Source organism: Schistocerca americana, chromosome 6 (assembly GCF_021461395.2).
Source record: "Schistocerca americana isolate TAMUIC-IGC-003095 chromosome 6, iqSchAmer2.1, whole genome shotgun sequence".
Taxonomy (NCBI): domain Eukaryota; kingdom Metazoa; phylum Arthropoda; class Insecta; order Orthoptera; family Acrididae; genus Schistocerca; species Schistocerca americana.
The window spans coordinates 82,430,501-82,452,435 of record NC_060124.1 but is presented as its reverse complement, the minus strand read 5'-3'; the positions used below and the strand labels follow the sequence as shown (position 1 = coordinate 82,452,435).

The window sequence follows — 21,935 nt, the reverse complement described above, 5'->3', positions numbered from 1 at the left end:
CATACGCGACTGGAACAGGAAAGGGAGGTAATGACAGTGGTACGTAAAGTGCCCTCCACCACACACCGTTGGGTGGCTTGCGTAGTATAAATGTAGATGTTTTACAGGATGATATTGTTACCACTTTAATATGATATAAAGATGAAATATTCGCTGTCTATCACAGTAGTGATGCTAATAGACATAACGTTTTTACATTGGCACATTTTGCACAGTAAAATAAGTACCAACTTGATACGGGAAATTGTGTTCGTTATAATGGATAACACGTAACACGGTAAAATTCTTTTTATAGGACGATTAATTCCCAAAGAAAATTTATCCACACCCGGATTAGTTAAGGCTTATAAGAAATTTATTTTCGACAGCTAAACAGTTGACGTCTGAATTAAAATGCGCTGTATTTTTCTTAAAGGAGATGCTCAGTGAGGCTGCAACTGAAACTGTCTCTTTATATAATCACGGAAAACGGTCGCTGTAAACATCAGCACATCATGCTGTGGAATAACCTTTATAACGATTTACAGTCTGAATTAATCAGCATATACTAAAACTACGAGGAGCAGCGCAAGTTACACAAGACCTCTTCGGCAATGAGCGTGAGAGGGACAGTATTTATTCTGCGGGCAACCCGCACGGTGATTAAGTACAGAATTGCGGTCACGTAGAGAGGTGTGAGGCAACGGTTTGCGGCGTGCGCAGGTAATGAACACAACTGAGGGGAACGTCTTCGGTACTTAGCACTCGATTCCTTGCGTCGTCCAGTATCTCGTTAAGTGCGTATGCTGCTTTGGAAAGTATATAAAGTACTCTGTTAGAGTGGAATATCATTTTCAGTGTACGGGAGCATCATTATTACGGAATTACAGTACAAGATCTCATACAGGTAGTAACCGATGCCATGGTCTAATTGTAGAAGATATCTTCACATACAAGGTAGCAATGTAACTACATGAGGACTACAATTCGTCTTGTTGCCATACTGAAACTCTTTAGTACTTCTGACCCGATCTCTTTCTTACGTGAATGATCCTCAATCCTCTACCACCTTCCATCGAGACTGTTTCAATTCCCACCAGGTCGGCTTTAAACCAGGCGTTACTACTTGTTACTAATACTAACTTTGACTCAGTACATTGATGATGGTGCTCAGTTCTACACGATCGCTGGAGCGTCATTCGTGGACCTGTCCTGTTCCTGAAATACTGACAATATCAAATTCTGCTTTGTGATCTTTGCAGTTTAACTAGGAACTTTAAGCTTATGCCACCCTTTTACGGAACAGGGGTTTCTATGGCGACTACCTGGATCATTCCGGCGCACAGCAAGGCAGTCTTTTTATCTTCCTCCTCTTCAACAGGCGTTTAAACACCAATGTCCAGCCATTCTCATTCGCTATAAAATATGCATGTACTGCGATGGCGTAGCGCTTACAACTCGAGTCAGTCTTGTTGCTAAAACGTGAAGAAAACAACAAAGTTGTGGTGTCACCGCCAGACACCACACTTGCTAGGTTGTAGCCTTTAAATCGGCCGCGGTCCATTAGTATACGCCGGACCCGCGTGTTGCCACTGTCAGTGATTGCAGACCGAGCGCCACCACACGACAGGTCTAGAGAGACTTACTAGCACTCGCCCCAGTTGTACAGCCGACTTTGCCAGAGATGGATCACTGACAACTACGCTCTCATTTGCCGAGACGATAGTTAGCATAGCCTTCAGCTACGTCATTTGCTACGACCTAGCAAGGCGCCATAGCATTTGATATTATTTTATATTGTGGTTATAACATGTACCGTCAAGAGAGATGTTCTACAATTGTGGATTAAAGTTAAATATTACATCAACTACGTACTTTATTTGCTATTATTAATTCCTTTAACTGTTCCAGACCTCACGCCAATCTGCGTGAGCTTAACGCGTGCCTTTCGGCTTCCTCTCATTGTGACTTGGCTGTCTTGACAAGTCACAACAAAAGTAACCAGCAGCTGAAGAATACAGCAATAGACGTACAAACAAAATTTCTCACTGATTCTGCCAGCATGTTTGGAACAGATGAATTAATATTAAAAGAATTTTTTTTGTATGCCCATGCTTGTGATTGGAGGTCTGGTGGTCTTCGACCGTCCACTTACGTAAGAAAATAAAACACCTACAGCCTTTCTTTTGATGTCATTTATTTTGTAGCTATCAGTTTCGGTGCTTCATTGCACCATCTTCAGGCCTTAGCTGATGCCGAGAGGGTTAACACGATCCATATATACGATGTATCAGAGGCCAACACCTGTAACTGGTTTTCGCAGATTACCTGTAACCGCAAAGTTGTCTACAACCATCAACTATCAGTTCAGAGATTGGAACTGAACAGATAATATTGTGAATCATGTACCGTCAAGAGCGACGTTCATCATTAATGGATTAAAGTTAAGTATGAAACTAATTATGTCTGTTTTCTGAATTCTCATTCCTTGTCATGTTCCAGACCTCACGTCAGTATAGTCCTTCCCTCTTCACGCCAGCCTGCGTGAGCTAAAACGCGTGCCTTTCGGCCCCCACTAGTAACACGGCGTTGCCTCTTCTGCCAACACTACAGGAACAACAACATTAGGGTAAAATGGAAATGCCGTGTGGCTAGGGCCTCCCGTCGGGTAGACCGATCACCAGGTGCAAGTCTTTCGAGTTGACGCCACTTCGGCGACTTTCGTGTCGATGGGGATGAAATGATGATGATAAGGACAACACAACACTCAGTCCCTGAGCGGAGAAAATCTCCGACGTAGCCGGGAATCGAACCCGGGCCGTTAGGTATGACATTCCGTTGCGCTGACGACTCAGCTACCAGGGGCGGATAACATTGAGATTACAGGTAATATGCGAAAACCAGTTATAGGAGTTGGCCATTGATACATCGTTATAAGGATGTTGTTAACCCTCTCGGCATCAGCTAAGGCTTGAAGATGATGCACTCAAACACCGAAACTAGTAGCCATACAATAAATGAATTCATAAGGACGGACGACTGTAGGTGCTTCATTTTATTATATTATAAGAATTGGCGAGTGTGCCAAAAATCCAACTAAAACTGTAAACTGCCCATTCTACCTCAATGGTAAATGGTAAATGTTTCAGTTGGCAACAAACAAAAAGTACACTTTCAGATAACTTGTAAAAAATTAAAAACCAGGAAAGTGGCAAGAACAGCCCGGGGAGCGCAAGCATATATCCGAATCATACAATCCAGTATGCACTAAATCACAGAGTACTGCGCACCAGTATGGTGCAGAAGTAGGACCATCAACAAAACAGATGTACAGTTAAATAAGTCAAGGCGCTTTACAACTGGAGGACTGTAACCCATATCGACGGCCTGGCCCCATGCCCTTATAAATATTATTCCGATAGGTCTAAGATAACAGGCTACAATTAGAGAATGGAACAAGCCTTATGCTGCCCTAGTCCTAAGAGTACCTCTAATGCCCATCTTACTGGATTACACACCGCGCTCCCACCTGACGTCCCACAGGACTTCTTTGGGAACATGAATCCAGTTACAGCGACGACACTTTGTCCTGGACGAAGCATGGAAGCAGAGATGGATGTCTAAAAGATGATTCTCGTTTATTGTTCCGCCTTAGTTGCACATTTTTAATTAAATTGCATGTTTCGATCACTTAGGATCAGCTTCAGATCCAAAACAAAGTAAAACTAAATATGCACCATCTAATATTTTGCAGTACGTAGAAAAGAAAACAGCCGTACAGAAATGTATAAATTACCGACGTAGCTCATCAGCAACCCTTCCTGTCTACAGAGAACCACGTATCAGAGTCCTACGTTTTGTAGCTGTGATCAGTGTATAAAATCATACGGTCTTCGTCTGAAAGAATAAAAAGAAAAATAGTATAAAATTATTTTTGTTAAAACTTTAGAAGTATTTTTATTCTTTCAGAGAAATACCTTATGATTTTATACTTTCAAAGTCTTACACTTTGAATATCTGAAGATACTAACCCAGTTTTCGCTACTTTATTTCCATTTTTATAATTTTATCCCCTTTTACAGCTTTACACATCCATTCTGGTTTTTAAGATGAATATTTAACGAAATTGACTTTTTGCAGTTTTAGTAAAAGACCCTCTCTTGTTAAACCCATAGCATCCCTGCCACTAACCCCCCCCCCCCCCCCCCCCCCCCACTTCCCTTTTCTTCTTTGCCCGCTCCCAGTCATTCCCCTCGCTCCATTTTATAATTTTCGTATTTTATGCCGTTCATATTTTACGTACCCATTGTTCTACAGTATTAGTATTTTAACGAAAAGTTTTACATAATTATACCTTCCCTTCTATAATTTTAGCAGGACCCCACTTGTTAAACTCATGACATTCCCACCATCCACTCCCTGCTTCCTTTCACCTTTCCCAATCAGCCTCCCTCCCCGTTCCTCCAACATATATCTACACTCCTGGAAATGGAAAAAAGAACACATTGACACCGGTGTGTCAGACCCACCATACTTGCTCCGGACACTGCGAGAGGGCTGTACAAGCAATGATCACACGCACGGCACAGCGGACACACCAGGAACCGCGGTGTTGGCCGTCGAATGGCGCTAGCTGCGCAGCATTTGTGCACCGCCGCCGTCAGTGTCAGCCAGTTTGCCGTGGCATACGGAGCTCCATTGCAGTCTTTAACACTGGTAGCATGCCGCGACAGCGTGGACGTGAATCGTTTGTGCAGTTGACGGACTTTGAGCGAGGGCGTATAGTGGGCATGCGGGAGGCCGGGTGGACATACCGCCGAATTGCTCAACACGTGGGGCGTGAGGTCTCCACAGTACATCGATGTTGTCGCCAGTGGTCGGCGGAAGGTGCACGTGCCCGTCGACCTGGGACCGGACCGCAGCGACGCACGGATGCACGCCAAGACCGTAGGATCCTACGCAGTGCCGTAGGGGACCGCACCGCCACTTCCCAGCAAATTAGGGACACTGTTGCTCCTGGGGTATCGGCGAGGACCATTCGCAACCGTCTCCATGAAGCTGGGCTACGGTCCCGCACACCGTTAGGCCGTCTTCCGCTCACGCCCCAACATCGTGTAGCCCGCCTCCAGTGGTGTCGCGACAGGCGTGAATGGAGGGACGAATGGAGACGTGTCGTCTTCAGCGATGAGAGTCGCTTCTGCCTTGGTGCCAATGATGGTCGTATGCGTGTTTGGCGCCGTGCAGGTGAGCGCCACAATCAGGACTGCATACGACCGAGGCACACAGGGCCAACACCCGACATCATGGTGTGGGGAGCGATCTCCTACACTGGCCGTACACCACTGGTGATCATCGAGGGGACACTGAATAGTGCACGGTACATCCAAACCGTCATCGAACCCATCGTTCTACCATTCCTAGACCGGCAAGGGAACTTGCTGTTCCAACAGGACAATGCACGTCCGCATGTATCCCGTGCCACCCAACGTGCTCTAGAAGGTGTAAGTCAACTACACTGGCCAGCAAGATCTCCGGATCTGTCCCCCATTGAGCATGTTTGGGACTGGATGAAGCGTCGTCTCACGCGGTCTGCACGTCCAACATGAACGCTGGTCCAACTGAGACGCCAGGTGGAAATGGCATGGCAAGCCGTTCCACAGGACTACATCCAGCATCTCTACGATCGTCTCCATGGGAGAATAGCAGCCTGCCTTGCTGCGAAAGGTGGATATACACTGTACTAGTGCCGACATTGTGCATGCTCTGTTGCCTGTGTCTATGTGCCTGTGGTTCTGTCAGTGTGATCATGTGATGTATCTGACCCCAGGAATGTGTCAATAAAGTTTCCCCTTCCTGGGACAATGAATTCACGGTGTTCTTATTTCAGTTTCCAGGAGTGTATTTAAAACATGACCGCAGTTGCGAAACACAATACCGTAATTAACTGGTTCTGAGTAGACATGGCGGATTTCTGGTGCAACCACTTAGGCAAACTCTACATTCTTGTGCAGCTATTTCCTTCTCTCCTTACTGCAAAACATTAGATGGTACATTTTTTTTACTTTGTTTTGGATCTGAAGATGATCCTGAGTGATCGAAATAAGTAACCTAATTAAAAGTGTTCCACTGAGACGGGACAATAAATGAGAATTATCTTAAATAATATAGTTGCTGAATCTCTCAAGGTGAATATGTCATCTGTAGTGAAAGTCTAAAAGGTTCCCCCGTAAGACCTACGAAGACCGCACCACACCAGTGCCAGGGTACAAAATCATCCGGAAGATTTGGTATCGCTTAAACAAGATCCGAACAGGCCACACCAGAACTGTTTTCCTTGACTTCCGGAAGGTGTTCGATACAGTTCCGCACTGTCGCCTCATAAACAAAGTAAGAGCCTACGGAATATCAGACCAGCTGTGTTGCTGGATTGAAGAGTTTTTAGCAAACAGAACACAGCATGTTGTTCTCAATGGAGAGACGTCTACAGACGTTAAGGTAACCTCTGGCGTGCCACAGGGGAGTGTTATGGGACCATTGCTTTTCACAATATATATAAATGACCTAGTAGATAGTGTCGGAAGTCCCATGCGGCTTTTCGCGGATGATGCTGTAGTATACAGAGAAGTTGCAGCATTAGAAAATTGTAGCGAAATGCAGGAAGATCTGCAGCGGATAGGCACTTGGTGCAGAGAGTGGCAACTGACCCTTAACATAGACAAATGTAATGTATTGCGAATACATAGAAAGAAGGATCCTTTATTGTATGATTATATGATAGCGGAACAAACACTGGTAGCAGTTACTTCTGTAAAATATCTGGGAGTATGCGTGCGGAACGATTTGAAGTGGAACGATCATGTAAAATTGATTGTTGGTAAGGCGGGTACCAGGTTGAGATTCATTGGGAGAGTCCTTAGAAAATGTAGACCATCAACAAAGGAGGTGGCTTACAAAACACTCGTTCGACCTATACTTGAGTATTGCTCATCAGTGTGGGATCCGTACCAGATCGGGTTGACAGAGGAGATAGAGGAGATCCAAAGAAGAGCGGCGCGTTTCGTCACAGGGTTATTTGGTAACCGTGATAGCGTTACGGAGATGTTTAACAAACTCAAGTGGCAGACTCTGCAAGAGAGGCGCTCTGCATCGCGGTATAGCTTGCTCGCCAGGTTTCGAGAGGGTGCGTTTCTGGATGAGGTATCGAATATATTGCTTCCCCCTACTTATACCTCCCGAGGAGATCACGAATGTAAAATTAGAGAGATTAGAGCGCGCACGGAGGCTTTCAGACAGTCGTTCTTCCCGCGAACCATACGCGACTGGAACAGGAAAGGGAGGTAATGACAGTGGCACGTAAAGTGCCCTCCGCCACACACCATTGGGTGGCTTGCGGAGTATAAATGTAGATGTAGATGTAGACCCCGCGTCAACAATAGTCTTGAATGTGACTGTGATGATGCACCACATCGCCGAACAGTGTTCCTAGAGAAGATACTCTGGGGAACCATGTCCTGGAAGCTAAAATGGGAGCTCTTAATTAGACACCGACCTGTGGATGTAGAAGCTGCGTAAAAGCTATTTTATTCATACACTTTGTGCTTTCTATTTATTGTGCTGATTTGTGGTTTGAATTTTTTTCTTTAAAGCACGTGTGGTTTGTTTCACATTTTTTTCCTCTGGTAAATTTATAATTTGGAGCTTATATTTCTTAATTTGCTGTACAACAAATAAGTAAGTTGACAAATCCGGAAAGTACACTACAGCCAAAACATCAAAAACTATGATGTATATATGCAGACTGAAGCGACGAATGAAAATCCGTAGCAAGGGTGGGATTCGAACCTCGGTCTCCCATTCTATCACAGCGGCTTACACAACTGCACGGACTACCGTAGCACGCCTTCCTCCTCCCGGCCTTGGTAAAAATTTTCGTTCGTTGCTTCTCTTTGTATGCATTCATCATAGATGTTTGAGGCTTGAAAAGGTCTGTGGAACCAAATACACTCCTAGAAATTGAAATAAGAACACCGTGAATTCATTGTCCCAGGAAGGGGAAACTTTATTGACACATTCCTGGGGTCAGATACATCACATGATCACACTGACAGAACCACAGGCACATAGACACAGGCAACAGAGCATGCACAATGTCGGCACTAGTACAGTGTATATCCACCTTTCGCAGCAATGCAGGCTGCTATTCTCCCATGGAGACGATCGTAGAGATGCTGGATGTAGTCCTGTGGAACGGCTTGCCATGCCATTTCCACCTGGCGCCTCAGGTGGACCAGCGTTCGTGCTGGACGTGCAGACCGCGTGAGACGACGCTTCATCCAGTCCCAAACATGCTCAATGGGGGACAGATCCGGAGATCTTGCTGGCCAGGGTAGTTGACTTACACCTTCTAGAGCACGTTGGGTGGCACGGGATACATGCGGACGTGCATTGTCCTGTTGGAACAGCAAGTTCCCTTGCCGGTCTAGGAATGGTAGAACGATGGGTTCGATGACGGTTTGGATGTACCGTGCACTATTCAGTGTCCCCTCGACGAGCACCAGTGGTGTACGGCCAGTGTAGGAGATCGCTCCCCACACCATGATGCCGGGTGTTGGCCCTGTGTGCCTCGGTCGTATGCAGTCCTGATTGTGGCGCTCACCTGCACGGCGCCAAACACGCATACGACCATCATTGGCACCAAGGCAGAAGCGACTCTCATCGCTGAAGACGACACGTCTCCATTCGTCCCTCCATTCACGCCTGTCGCGACACCACTGGAGGCGGGCTGCACGATGTTGGGGCGTGAGCGGAAGACGGCCTAACGGTGTGCGGGACCGTAGCCCAGCTTCATGGAGACGGTTGCGAATGGTCCTCGCCGATACCCCAGGAGCAACAGTGTCCCTAATTTGCTGGGAAGTGGCGGTGCGGTCCCCTACGGCACTGCGTAGGATCCTACGGTCTTGGCGTGCATCCGTGCGTCGCTGCGGTTCGGTCCCAGGTCGACGGGCACGTGCACCTTCCGCCGACCACTGGCGACAACATCGATGTACTGTGGAGACCTCACGCCCCACGGGTTGAGCAATTCGGCGGTACGTCCACCCGGCCTCCCGCATGCCCACTATACGCCCTCGCTCAAAGTCCGTCAACTGCACATACGGTTCACGTCCACGCTGTCGCGGCATGCTACCAGTGTTAAAGACTGCGATGGAGCTCCGTATGCCACGGCAAACTGGCTGACACTGACGGCGGCGGTGCACAAATGCTGCGCAGCTAGCGCCATTCGACGGCCAACACCGCGGTTCCTGGTGTGTCCGCTGTGCCGTGCGTGTGATCATTGCTTGTACAGCCCTCTCGCAGTGTCCGGAGCAAGTATGGTGGGTCTGACACACCGGTGTCAATGTGTCCTTTTTTCCATTTCCAGGAGTGTATTTTATTTTGCATCAAGAACTACCACGAAAACCTGAACTAGTTCATACGATGTCCAGATAGTTTACTCTTGTATATCCGAGTAGCCATTTCTGAAATACTGTTTGTAAATGTGATACATGAGAGGTGAGGTACATCAAGAAGTATATACAACTGTTGTTACGTTTGTTCACTCAGTTTATTCAGTTACCATTGTTTTTCTATAGTCCGACTATTGCACTGCCTCTCACGGTTTATTCAATTGGGTATCCATCTATAATTCTGACACATACTGTACACACATAGCATAGGATATGTCAGATGTGTTGCAGCCTCGGTAGTATTTTATCCCTGAAACCATGCCTACCACTTCACTTCCGTATTACTGCGCCTAAAGCAGCATTACCTCACGTCCCGATTGTAAGCAAGTGACCTGCATCGCTATCAGTCAGAGTGGGTGTTTTAATTACAGCAGTTATGGCTGCAAATTAATAGTCGTTAAAGGGTAGCCATCTGATGAGAGATGGGCTCGCTCTGTACCAAACAGAGTTGCGTCATTTCGAGAAAATTTCGCGCACCTGGGACGAAGCATTTCGTTTTCGCTGGCGGAGAAAGTTCAGACACGTAGCTAGCAGCTGCGGGACTGGTACGCAAAAACTGGTTTTGCCAAGTGGTGAGAGTGGCGTGAACACGCCGTGTTTCGCGTCGCCCGCCGCGAAAGTACGGGGCAACAGCGCCGATACGACTTTGCATCCCTGAACAAAAGCCGGCTCCGTAATCAAATCAGTTCGCCCAGAGGTCACTGGTTCTGTTTTCAGAGGCCATCTATGATTTTATCTGTGTAGGTCTCGAACGGGTACGCTCACCCTCGGGCGGGCAGTTGAGAAGGTGGCTTATGTGTAATGTAACTGGAGTTTTAGCCCCTCGACGTAGCTCCATATCGAGTGGCTTGGATCAGGCCGGGATCGACAGGCGATTCATTTATCCCTGGATGGATGGTATTCCTCATCTCAAGGCCACCACCACTGAAAAGGTGACTTCGGATTGCAAGCGGCGCCTGGACAACAAACGTAATCAAAGAGATATTACAGTCCTCGACCGAGCATGATGATTGAGGTAGTGGAATCAACTTCGGGAAGAATGGAGTTCTTATACCAAACGCTTTCCAGGTGACACTGATTTCTTATAATTTCCTCGCAAGAAATAACTCTATAATGTCTTCATCAAGGGTACGGTAGGACATTTACCATTTCTTATAGAGCAAGCCCTGTCTCCATGTATATTCATTCCGTAGGGGATTTCACCTAAGGCTTTGAGGATCACTGTGGTCTGAGGGAGCATAGCTGCATCTAAAAGTTTGTGTCACTCAGGTTCGAGTCTGTACAGGAAATAAGGGTGGATTTTAAAAATGCAGTTACTAATGTGTGTGTGTGTGTGTGTGTGTGTGTGTGTGTGTGTTTGTGTGTGTGTGTGTGTGTGTGTGTGTGTGAGTGTGTGTGTGTGTGTGTGAGAGAGAGAGAGAGAGAGAGAGAGAGAGAGAGAGAGTTGGGGGAGGAGTGACTCGGAGAAAGTGAGAAAAAAGTAGACACAATGTGACGGAAAGGTAGAGAGAAAGTGAGGAAAAGGTAGAGAGAAAGTGAGGAAAAGGTAGAGAGAAAGTGAGGAAAAGGTAGAGGCCAAGTGGGGAACAGGGAGACAGGAAGTGAAGAAAGGGAGGAAAAGTAAAAGTGAGGAAGGGGTACAGAAATATAAAGTGAAGAAGAGAAAAAGAGAGAAAGGAAGAAAGAGAGATCGAGAAATATAAACAGTGAAAGAGAAGAAGTGACAGACTGATACCGAACTGTCCTAACCCCTGGCACTGTACACTTCACACAAAATATGTTTGAAACTTCCTGGCAGATTAAAAGTGTGTGTCGGACCGAGACTCAAATCTGGACCTTTGTCTTTCGCAGAAAACTCTCAACAAATTTTCAATATGCCAGGAAATTTAGTATCAGCGCACACTCACTGGAGAGTGAAAATTTCACTCTGAAACATCCCCCAGGCTGTGGCTAAGCCATGTCTCCACAATATCCTTTCTTTCAGGAGTGCTAGTTCTGCAAGTTTCGTAGGAGAGCTTCTGTGAAGTTTGGAAGGTAGGAGATGAGGTACTGTTGGAAGTAAATCTGTGATGACGGGGGCGTGAGCCATGCTTGAATAGCTCAGTCGCGCAGGCACGGTAGATCAGTGAGTTCGGTCAGGGGTTTAGCTGCCCTCTGTAACGAAAAGACTGAGTGAATGGATCAACGATGAACTTGAACGGCTGTCATGGGACGTCCTCCCCGAACAAATGCAACGAACAATAGTGAACAACATAAAAAAACTTAAAAAAGACGTTAGAGCACTTGTTCGCGAGCGGCAAAGGTCCCGAGGTCGAGTCTCGGTCCGGCATACAGCTTTCATCTGCCGCGAAGTTTCATATCAGTGCACACTCAGCTGCATTCTGAAAATGTGTTTGACATTACATCAGCTTGGGCGACATCTGAGACTTAAATTACTCTTGAAGAATCAAGTTTGCCAAGACCGTTAGCAATTCTTTTTATTACTGAGACCGTTTCGACAGATCTACACTGTCGTCATCGGATCTTGTAATATTATTAGTTGCACATGCTTGTTACTATACCGAAAGTCACACAGCGATGTTGCGCCAAATAAAACGTGGCAGGGAACATCAGCATGTCACAAATAAAATAACACATAAAACACACAACATGTTGTGCTGATGTCCCAGGATACACTACTCGCTTTACACGACAGCATCACTATTTTTCTTTCAGAATTGTAACCAGCGTGTGCAACTAATGATGCTACAAGATCCGATGACGACAGCGCAGATCTGTCGAAACCGGTCATAGAAATGAAAAGAATTGCTAGCGATCTTGCCAATCTTCATTCTTCAAAAATAATGAAACAAAATACTATAAAATTTCTCGCTCGTGATCGTAATATAATGTAAATAGATGATGACCAGTTTCGGCTGGTTAGCAATTATACACAAATCATGCTTACACTGTAACTGATATCTAAGTACAGGTAGCCACAAGCATAACTTGTGGTACAAAATGTTGAGCCACCGAAGTGACTGCTTAACTAAAAGCAACATTAACATAAATAAAAAATCTTCTGTTTCTCATATCGCTATCATCATTATCCACTAAGGAACTACATACGCTCCTATCCTGTGAATACAGATGTTTTGGTCTATCGACGTGGTATAGTTATTTTCTGGAACGATAAGAACATGATGGCGGCGTTGAGAATGGTACTTTTGGAGCTTATATACGGTACCATAGCTTTTATCTACCATCTGCTTTCTTATATGCTCACTGTTCACCCTATTCCTCGACTTATGTAACTCCAGATAATAAACATTTCATTTCTCCGATATTTACTTCTTACCCATTATTTTGGCCAAGAGTGAAATTTCGCTGCCACATGGAGGAGTAAGGTTTAAAATGATGCTCTGAAATCTGACTCAATTTTTTTTCTGCTTGTTTCATTTTAAGACTTCATCTACTGGTTTGGAAATGTGATACTCCTTGCAAAAAAAAGTCTTGATTCTTTAGTTTCTTTATTATTTGTTGATGTATTACTTTTCGAAAGTATTTCTTTCACACTTATTTTACGCCACACATTCAGAACACTGATAAAGAGGGTTAGTATCGCAGATTTCCACAAACATCACAGCTTCTTCACCCGCTCCGCCTCCTACTACATTGACTGGACGAATCTACATTGACTGGACGAATCTGTGAAGTACGTCACAGACATCCTAGCTGACCTATGAACGTTCTCCTTCACATTGTTGTTCTGTAAGCATTAGCCTGTTCGGACTGATTTAGGAATGTGTCGTACTGCTACTGCAAATCAACTGTCGACCAGCTTTAAGCCAAAAAGGAATAAATATATGCAGACAACATACAGGCGAAATTAAAAGAATTATTCGCTACGGCATATGAGCAATTTTTCTGTGTTTGAAACGTTTACTGAACGGTTATGAGGTGTAAGAGGCCATACAACTTCAATTTTAAAATAAATTAAAATTTTAATTCGGCTTTCAGATGGTGGTTCTTGTCGTTTTGAAAGTCAGTTCAGTAGTGAAGTAAGTTAGTCGGCATCTTTTTTTACAGAATATATCCGGAATTCGACTGAGTTCAGAGAATCTGCGAGACATCTGGCGGTAAATTCCACATGTCATAGGGGTGACCAGATACTGTCGATCAGTGCCTTATCATTTTTTTCTCCACTCAGTAGGGAAATGGAACAGGACAGCAACTAAATGTTATTGGTGAGACATACCCTCCACCAGGCACAGAACAGTACAGATGTAGATGAGGAAGCAAAAGTAATATCGTGACAAAGGATGACACAGACCAATATTGCATAGGGCAGTGAAATAACTAAGAGCAGCGAAGGGAAATTTGAAAGACGTGAACAGCACAGCTGATCACAGCGTCGACCAAGCAATTATTACGTTAGACACACTTGTTTACAGTCGTCCGTCATGTTTAATGAGAACATTCTTTCCGGAGTGTTGTTGACAGAGTGCAGAGATATCGTGGCGCCTCGTCTGCTGCTGAGCTCGGCGTTTGAGAACACGTGGTCAGGATCACGCCCCGCAGCCATTAACCCCACCCCATCACACCGCATTCCCTGTGCTTGTTGAGCTCGAGCGTAAAGTGACTCAACTCGCCGCTTCACGAGCTGAAGATCTCCTTCGTTGTGGCCCGGCAGAGCGGCGCAGTAAATATGGCAAATGGGCAGGATTGGTGATGAGGTAGGACACTAATTCCGGACCTACGATGTTTCCGAACCGGTGCAAAAACTTGATAGTGGTGCCCCCCTCCCCCCCCCCCCCCCCCCCCAATCACGCGATTTAATTCGACTACATTCCATTATCCTCGTTTTGCTTTTGTTGATGTTCATCTTATATCTTCCTTTCAAGACACTGTCCATTACGTTCAGCTGCTCTTCCAGGTCCTTTGCTGTCTCTGACAGAATTACAATGTCATCGGCGAACCTCAAAGTTTTTATTCTCCATGGATTTTAATTCCAACTCCGAATTTTTCTTTTGTTTCCTTTTACCCCTGCCACCTTCAGAATTTGAAAGAGAGTATTCCAGTCAACATTGTCAAAAGCTTTCTCTAAGTCTACAAATGCTAGAAACGGTGGTTTGCCTTTCCTTAATCTGTTTTCTAAGATAAGTCGTAGGGTCAGTATTTTTCTTCACGTGTTCCAACATTTCTACGGAATCCAAAGCGATCTTCCCCGATACCGGCTTCTACCAGTTTTCCATTCGTCTGTAAAGAATCTGTGTTAGAATTTTGCAGCCGTGGCTTATTAAACTGACAGCTCGATAAATTACACATCTGTCAACACCTGCTTTCTTTGGGACTGGAATTATTATATTCTTCTTGAAGTCTGAGGATATTTCGCCTGACTCATACATCCTGCGCTCCAGATGGCAGAGTTTTCTTAGGCCTGGCTCTCCCAAGCCTGTCAGTAGTTCTAATGGAATGTTGCCTACTCCCGGGACCTTGTTTCGACTTAGGTCTTTCAGTGCTCTGTCAAACTCTTCACGCAGTATATCTCCCATTTCATCTTCATCTACATTGTCTTCCATTTTTATAATATTGTCCTCAAGAACATCACTCTTGTACGGACCCTCTATATACACCATCCGCCTTTCTGCTTTCCCTTCTTTGCTGAGAACTGGGTTTCCATCTGAGCTCTTGATATTCATGCAAGTGGTTCTCTTTTCTCCAAAGGTCTCTTTAATTTTCCTGTAGGCAGTATCTATCTTACACCTAGTGATATGTGCCTCTACATCCTTACATTTGTCCTCTAGCCATCCCTGCTTAGCCATTTTATACTTCCTGTCGATCTCATTTTTAAGAAGTTTGTATTCCTTTTTGCCTGCTTGATTTGCTGCATTTTTATATTTTCTCCTTTCATCAATTAATTTCAATATCTATTCTGTTACCCAAGGATTTCTATTAGCCCTCGTCTTTTTACCTACTTGGTCCTCTGCTACCTTCACTATTTCGTCTCTCAAAGCTACCCATTCTTCTTCTACTGTATTTCTTTCCCCCATTCTTGTCAATCAATCGTTCCCTAATGCTCTCCCCGAAGCTCTCTACAACCTCTGGTTTAGTCATTTTATCCAGGTTCCATCTCCTTAAATTCCCACCTTTTTGCAGTTTCTTCAGTTTTAATCTACAGTTCAGTTTGAGATAGGACTTCAAAAACTAAAAAAACAAGTAAAAAATTGTTTATTTTATAGCGCACATCTTTCTGAAGACTTTGATATATAAAACATCAGGAAATGAAAGGCATGTTATTTGCTCTTACGTTTCACACAGTATTCTTCTATCGTACGTCACTGTATTTCGCTCTGCGAAGTTCAAGCTTGTATGCTTTGTAATGGAAGCCATCGGGCCTATATTCAGGACAGTGGAAATTGACTTTCCTGTGGTGCCTCTCCTGCTCCCAGTGGCTGGTTTGACATCCTACCCCCATTAAAAAAACTCACAATACTGGGTGGGATTATTTGTGACCGGGAGAATAAGAACTCTTCAGAAAAATGCACACTTTATTCCCTATTAGCTAATAACTTTCTCTTCCGTGTGACATAAAATTAAATATAGGAAACATAAGACCAGAAAGATAAGAGTCTAATAAGATAGTACACATTTCTTCAATCCTTAGGTCCCAGCATTTCTTACCTCTCTAATTTTGCTACAGCTTTACATGGGGTCTTTTCTTTTTGCGAAAGACTCTTATCTCATCAAAGTTTGACAAACGTTTTGCTACATGAAAAATCAAAATGTTGTTCTCTAATACTGAAAAACCTGTTAATACGAATAGTACCCAAGACTAGCGTCGTTTCTTGATTTCAAAGCGTCTTATTTTCATCTGTCTGCTCGATAAACAGAAACAGCACTGCAGCAATTGTAACACAAGCAGATAAGCGAGCCTCTTTTGGCACAAGTGGTCATTTTTATCTACCACATTTACATAAATCACACTACAGAATATAATTCTAAAAGTACCAATATCAAATACCTATTAGGCCTACTACATGCAAAAACAACGGCAATTTAAAAAGTATTATGTTAGGAATTAGTTTCACATTTCATTCATACGCTCCAGTTTCTCAATCACAGATTTTTATAAAATTTGGAATCGTCATATTCTTCCATATAATTTGTGTGATGTCCCCATTTCTTCTCCTTCCTCATTCTAACAAATAATCTTTTCGTCAGTAATTCTGTAACTGTTCCTACCATTGTCAAAACTTATTAACCCTGCTAGAATCACCAGTTTAGTTATCCCGCCTTTATTCTCTGGTTAGACGTTATTATATGTTCGTACAACGCATTTTCCACGCTATTCCGAGAACAGAACTTAAGCGGCTGCTAACCGGGAATCGTACAACTGGCCTTCAGTAGTGCAGCCATCTGGCAAAAATTTTCAGTCAAAATTTCATTTTCTTGGATACACCGAGAAAATATGTAATCTTTATAACTTGTTATTCCTGATAGTCGTTTATTTCCACTCTGATAGTGTGAATCTAGAGGATTTCGCTAATAGTTGTAACAACTCTGATCATATCGGACAACCAGTCAACAACATAAACAGCGATTGGGATTCACCTGTTCGGGTTTATTCGGCTCAGCTCGTGTAGCCCCTTCCCCTTTTGTCTGCGGTAAAGTTTTTATCTCTACATGCATGGGGATTCTTCTGGCAGAGACATCAAGTAGACTATGCACGCATTCAAAAATCGGCTTATGATTCGTTCAGAAATCGACTTAGAATGTGTTCAGAAATTTTCAAAAACCAACATAGATGCGTTTCAAATTCATATAAATAATCGATAGACAAAAGTGCGCTGGATACTAGGTGCTTTGTGAAACAAGGTTTTTTTTTCTTCTTCTTCAAGAATATGAATTTGGTGCTTCCTGAAACTCCCGCCCAAGCCAGATACCCCGGTTTGCCCTTCCCTAGATCAGGACCTGTAGGACACTGGGCTATTAGTAGGAAAAATGGCGGTTCCAATCTCATCCGCAAGTCCAGCTTTGGTTTTTCCGTGGCCTCCCCTAAATCGCTTATGCAGGCTTTGTTTCAAAGAAATGTGGCTGATTTCTTTTCCCAATCTTACTTTGTGCACCTTCTACAACGACCTACTCTCGACGGGACGTCACACCCAGATATTCCGTCAGTTGGAAGAGAGGGGTCAACACATTCGAGACTGGGCTTTGTCAGCCTGAATGGGGCAGCTGGACTGCTGTTTTCAGCACATTTTTCTAAAATCATAGCCTTGTAAGAGAATATGGAATAAACGTGTATGATAAACGTGTATGATATTTCATTTTAAATGATACGATCTGGTATATCTCATCTTAAAAATCTTATGAAATATTAAAATTACCAGACAATTTAAATGATTCACTGAATCGTGTTTTTATATCGAAGAAAAATTTTTTACCTGCCGTTCTTACACATAATTTGCCTGACTGTGGTATATTTTGAAGCATTTCGGCGTAAAAAAGATACATCACACTTTGGACACCACCAGGATGTTCCTTTTCTGCAGTTTTCTCCCTTCTGGCTCTGACAACGGAACACGCTTCGCATGTGTTGGGTGCAGTTATTTACTGTACTTTTAACTATCAAAGTTGTTTTACAAATGTTCATTTAGGCGATACAATACTTTATTTATTGCTACCGGAGCAATAAGCCACACAGAAATGTGGATCAAAATCAATATCATCAACTTTCACTTCTAAATCGGATTTGGCGATTTCTTCTTCCAGGGCATTGAAATCAACGCTATCATCGAAATTCCCAATGTCAAAACAACGAAGAGCGCGAGCAGTGCGCCACCGAAGACACAGGTAGCAGACGAAAGCGGTATGGGACTTAGCGCAAAGCGCCGGCCGAAATGGCCGAGCGGTTGTAGGCGCTACAGTGTGGAACCGCGCGACCGCTACGGTCGCAGGTTCGAATCCTGCCTCGGGCATGGATGTGTGTGTGCTGTTCTTGGGTTAGTTAGGTTTAAGTAGTTCCAAGTTCTAGGGGACTGATGACCTCAGAAGTTAAGTCCCATAGTGCTCAGAGCCTTAGCGCAAAGCAAAAACATACTGACAGAAAAAAATCACAACACAAAAAACTAATATGGAGTAACGAAATTTTGGAAATACATTTCTCTAAATAACATATTTAAGTTTTAACACTGCAAGACTACAGGTTAATGCAAGCGCGAGACAAGCCATTGCAAACGCGAAATGCTGGTTCATTAATAACCGGTGTAGCCGCCAGAACGTTGAATGCAAGCACGTAAACGTGCGTGCACTGTGTTCTTCAGGAGCTGGATGTTAGTTTGTGGGATATAGTTCCGTGCCTGTTGCACTTGGTCGGTCAATACAGGGACGGTTAATGCTGTCTGTGGATGACGCTGGAGTTGTTGTCCCATGATGTCCCATACGTGCTCGATTGCAGACAGATCTGGTGATCGAGCAGGCCAAGGCAACATGTCGACATTCTGTAGAGCAGGTTGGGTTGCAACAGCGGCATGTGGTCGAGTGTTATCTTGTTGGAAAACACGTCTTGTAATGCTGTTCATGAATGGCAGCACAGGGGGTCGACTCACCAGATTGACGTACCAGTTTGGATTCAGGGTGCCTGGGATGACCATGGGAGTGTTGCTACTCCCATACGAAATCCCATCCCAGACCATAACTACAGGTGTACGTTCAGTGTGTCTTGGTTGCAGACGGGTTGGATGTAGGTCCTCAACTGGCTTTTTTCTAACCAACACACGGCCGTCACTGGCACCAAGGGAGATCCGTCTTTAATCAATAAATACAACAAACCTCCTCCCTACTCTACAGTGAGCTCTCGCTGGACACCACAGAAGTCGCAAATGGCGGTGGTTTGGGATCAGTGAAATGCACATTTCAGGTCGCCTGGTTTGCAACTGTCCTTGAAGTTACCGATCTGCAACAGTTCGTTGTGTCACTGTGGTACCAACTGTTGTTGAAACTGAAACTTCCTGGCAGATTAAAACTGTGTGCCCGACCGAGACTCGAACTCGGGACCTTTGCCTTTCGCGGGCAAGTGCTCTAAAAACTGAGCTACCGAAGCACGACTCACGCCCGGTACTCACAGCTTTACTTCTGCCAGTATCTCGTTTCCCACCTTCCAAACTTTACAGAAGCTCTCCTGCGAACCTTGCAGAACTAGCACTCCTGAAAGAAAGGATATTGCGGAGACATGGCTTAGCCACAGCCTGGGGGATGTTTCCAGAATGAGATTTTCACTCTGCAGCGGAGTGTGCGCTGATATGAAACTTCCTGGCAGATGAAAACTGTGTGCCCGACCGAGACTCGAACTCGGGACCTTTGCCTTTTGCGGGCAAGTGCTCTACCAACTGAGCTACCGAAGCACGACTCACGCCCGGTACTCACAGCTTTACTTCTGCCAGTATCTCGTCTCCCACCTTCCAAACTTTACAGAAGCTCTCCTGCGAACCTTGCAGAACTAGCACTCCTCAGTTGGTAGAGCACTCGCCCGCGAAAGGCCCGTAGAGGACCTGCAACATGCGGTCGTGCATTATCCTGCTGAAATGTAGGGTGGTGGTGGTGGTTAGTGTTTAACGTCCCGTCGACAACGAGGTCATTAGAGACGGAGCGCAAGCACGGGTTAGGGAAGGATTGGGAAGGAAATCGGCCGTGCCCTTTCAAAGGAACCATCCCGGCATTTGCCTGAAACGATTTAGGGAAATCACGGAAAACCTAAATCGGGATGGCCGGAGGCGGGATTGAACCGTCGTCCTCCCGAATGCGAGTCCAGTGTGCTAACCACTGCGCCACCTCGCTCGGTGAAATGTGGGGTTTCACAGGGATCGAATTAAGGGTAGAGCCACGGCTCGTAACACATCTGAAATGTAACGTCCACTGTTCAAAGTGCCGTCAATGCGAACAAGAGGTAACCGAGACGTGTAATCAATGGCACCCCATACCATCACGCCGGGTGATACGTCAGTGTGGCGATAACGAATACACGCTTCGAATGTGCGTTCACCGCGATCTCGCCAAACACGGATGCGACCATCATGATGCTGTAAACAGAACCTGGATTCATCCGAAAAAATGACGTTTTGCCATTCGTGCACCCAGGTTCGTCGTTGAGTACACCATCGTAGGCGCTCCTGTCTGTGGCGCAGCGTCAAGGGTAACCGCAGCCATGGTCTCCGAGCTGATAGTCCATAGTGCTGCAAACGTCGTCGAACTGTTCGTGCAGATGGTTGTTGTCTTGCAAACGTCCCCATCTGTTGACTCAGATATCGAGTCGTGGCTGCACGATCCGTTACAGCCATGCGGATAAGATGCCTGTCATCTCGACTGCCGTTGGGATCCAGCACGGCGTTCCGTATTGCCCTCCTGAACCCACCGATTCCATGTTCTGCTAAAAGTCATTGGATCTCGATCAACGCGAACAGCAATGTCGCGATACGATAAACCGCAATCGCGATAGGCTACAATCCGACCTTTATCAAAGTCGGAAACGTGATGGTACGCATTTCTCCTCCTTACACGAGGCATCACAACAACGTTTCACCAGACGACGCCGGTGAACTGCTGTTTGTGTATGAGAAATCGGTTGGAAACTTTCCTCATGTCAGCACGTTGTAGGTGTCGCCACCGGCGCCAACCTTGTGTGAATGCTCTGAAAAGCTAATCATTTGCATATCACAGCATCTTCTTCCTGTCGGTTAAATTTCGCGTCTGTAGCACGTCATCTTCGTGGTATAGGATTTTCAATGGCCAGTAGTGTATGAGCGAATTGACATTATTGTGTGGTCCTTCGTAAAGGCCAGATCCTATTCCCTGGTCCCATTCTTCTCGAAAAAGGTTTGTGCTCCGTCTCTAGAGGCATCTTCGTCAGATTCTGCTCTAGTGTATCAAATCCACTTCAGGTCGCACTATCGCAGGGCACTGAATTAATACGAAGCTTGGCGGTGAGAATGATAACCAGTGTATTTGACTGGAGTATGCATTAGTAGCGAAGTAAACAGATACTTCGTCCTTCAACTCGCTTGTCCACCACCCTAGTTGTAGTTTCTGGCCAGGCAATGTACCCGAACACTTATGGTCACATTGTCGACGGCACATTAAATCTAGTACGTACTCGGTGGTTATAATTAAAGTGTAACTACTCAAAGAGGTCCAGTGTGCTCTGTACATATCGTACGACAGCGAAACTTGATAGACATTCTAATCCGTTAATACAGGACCCCTTTACGCTGGAAACAAAGTAGTTCAAAATTTTGCCACCAGGGGCAAAGCTCTCGCTCTGAATGCGAAAAAGGCGGACACAAATGATTAGATATGTAATGGAGAAGGAGCGGGACATGGGCAGAAAATATCAAACAAGTGAGAAAGGAATAATATTGATTTCATTATTGATCGCCGCTTCCATAACTTGTACAATATGAACACCTGAGACGTCGA

At 45.0% G+C, this 21,935-nt stretch overlaps 1 protein-coding gene and 1 non-coding gene across 2 annotated transcripts in view; both read right to left on the bottom strand.

The window, feature by feature from the left end:
• The window catches only part of LOC124619567 (ATP-binding cassette subfamily G member 4-like), a 323,941-nt gene that overhangs the window by 230,612 nt on the left and 71,394 nt on the right, over positions 1-21,935 (bottom strand). The gene's annotated exons all lie outside the window — the stretch shown is intronic.
• Trnal-caa lies at positions 19,794-19,868 on the bottom strand. The gene has a single exon. It is a non-coding gene; the product is annotated as a tRNA-Leu (tRNA).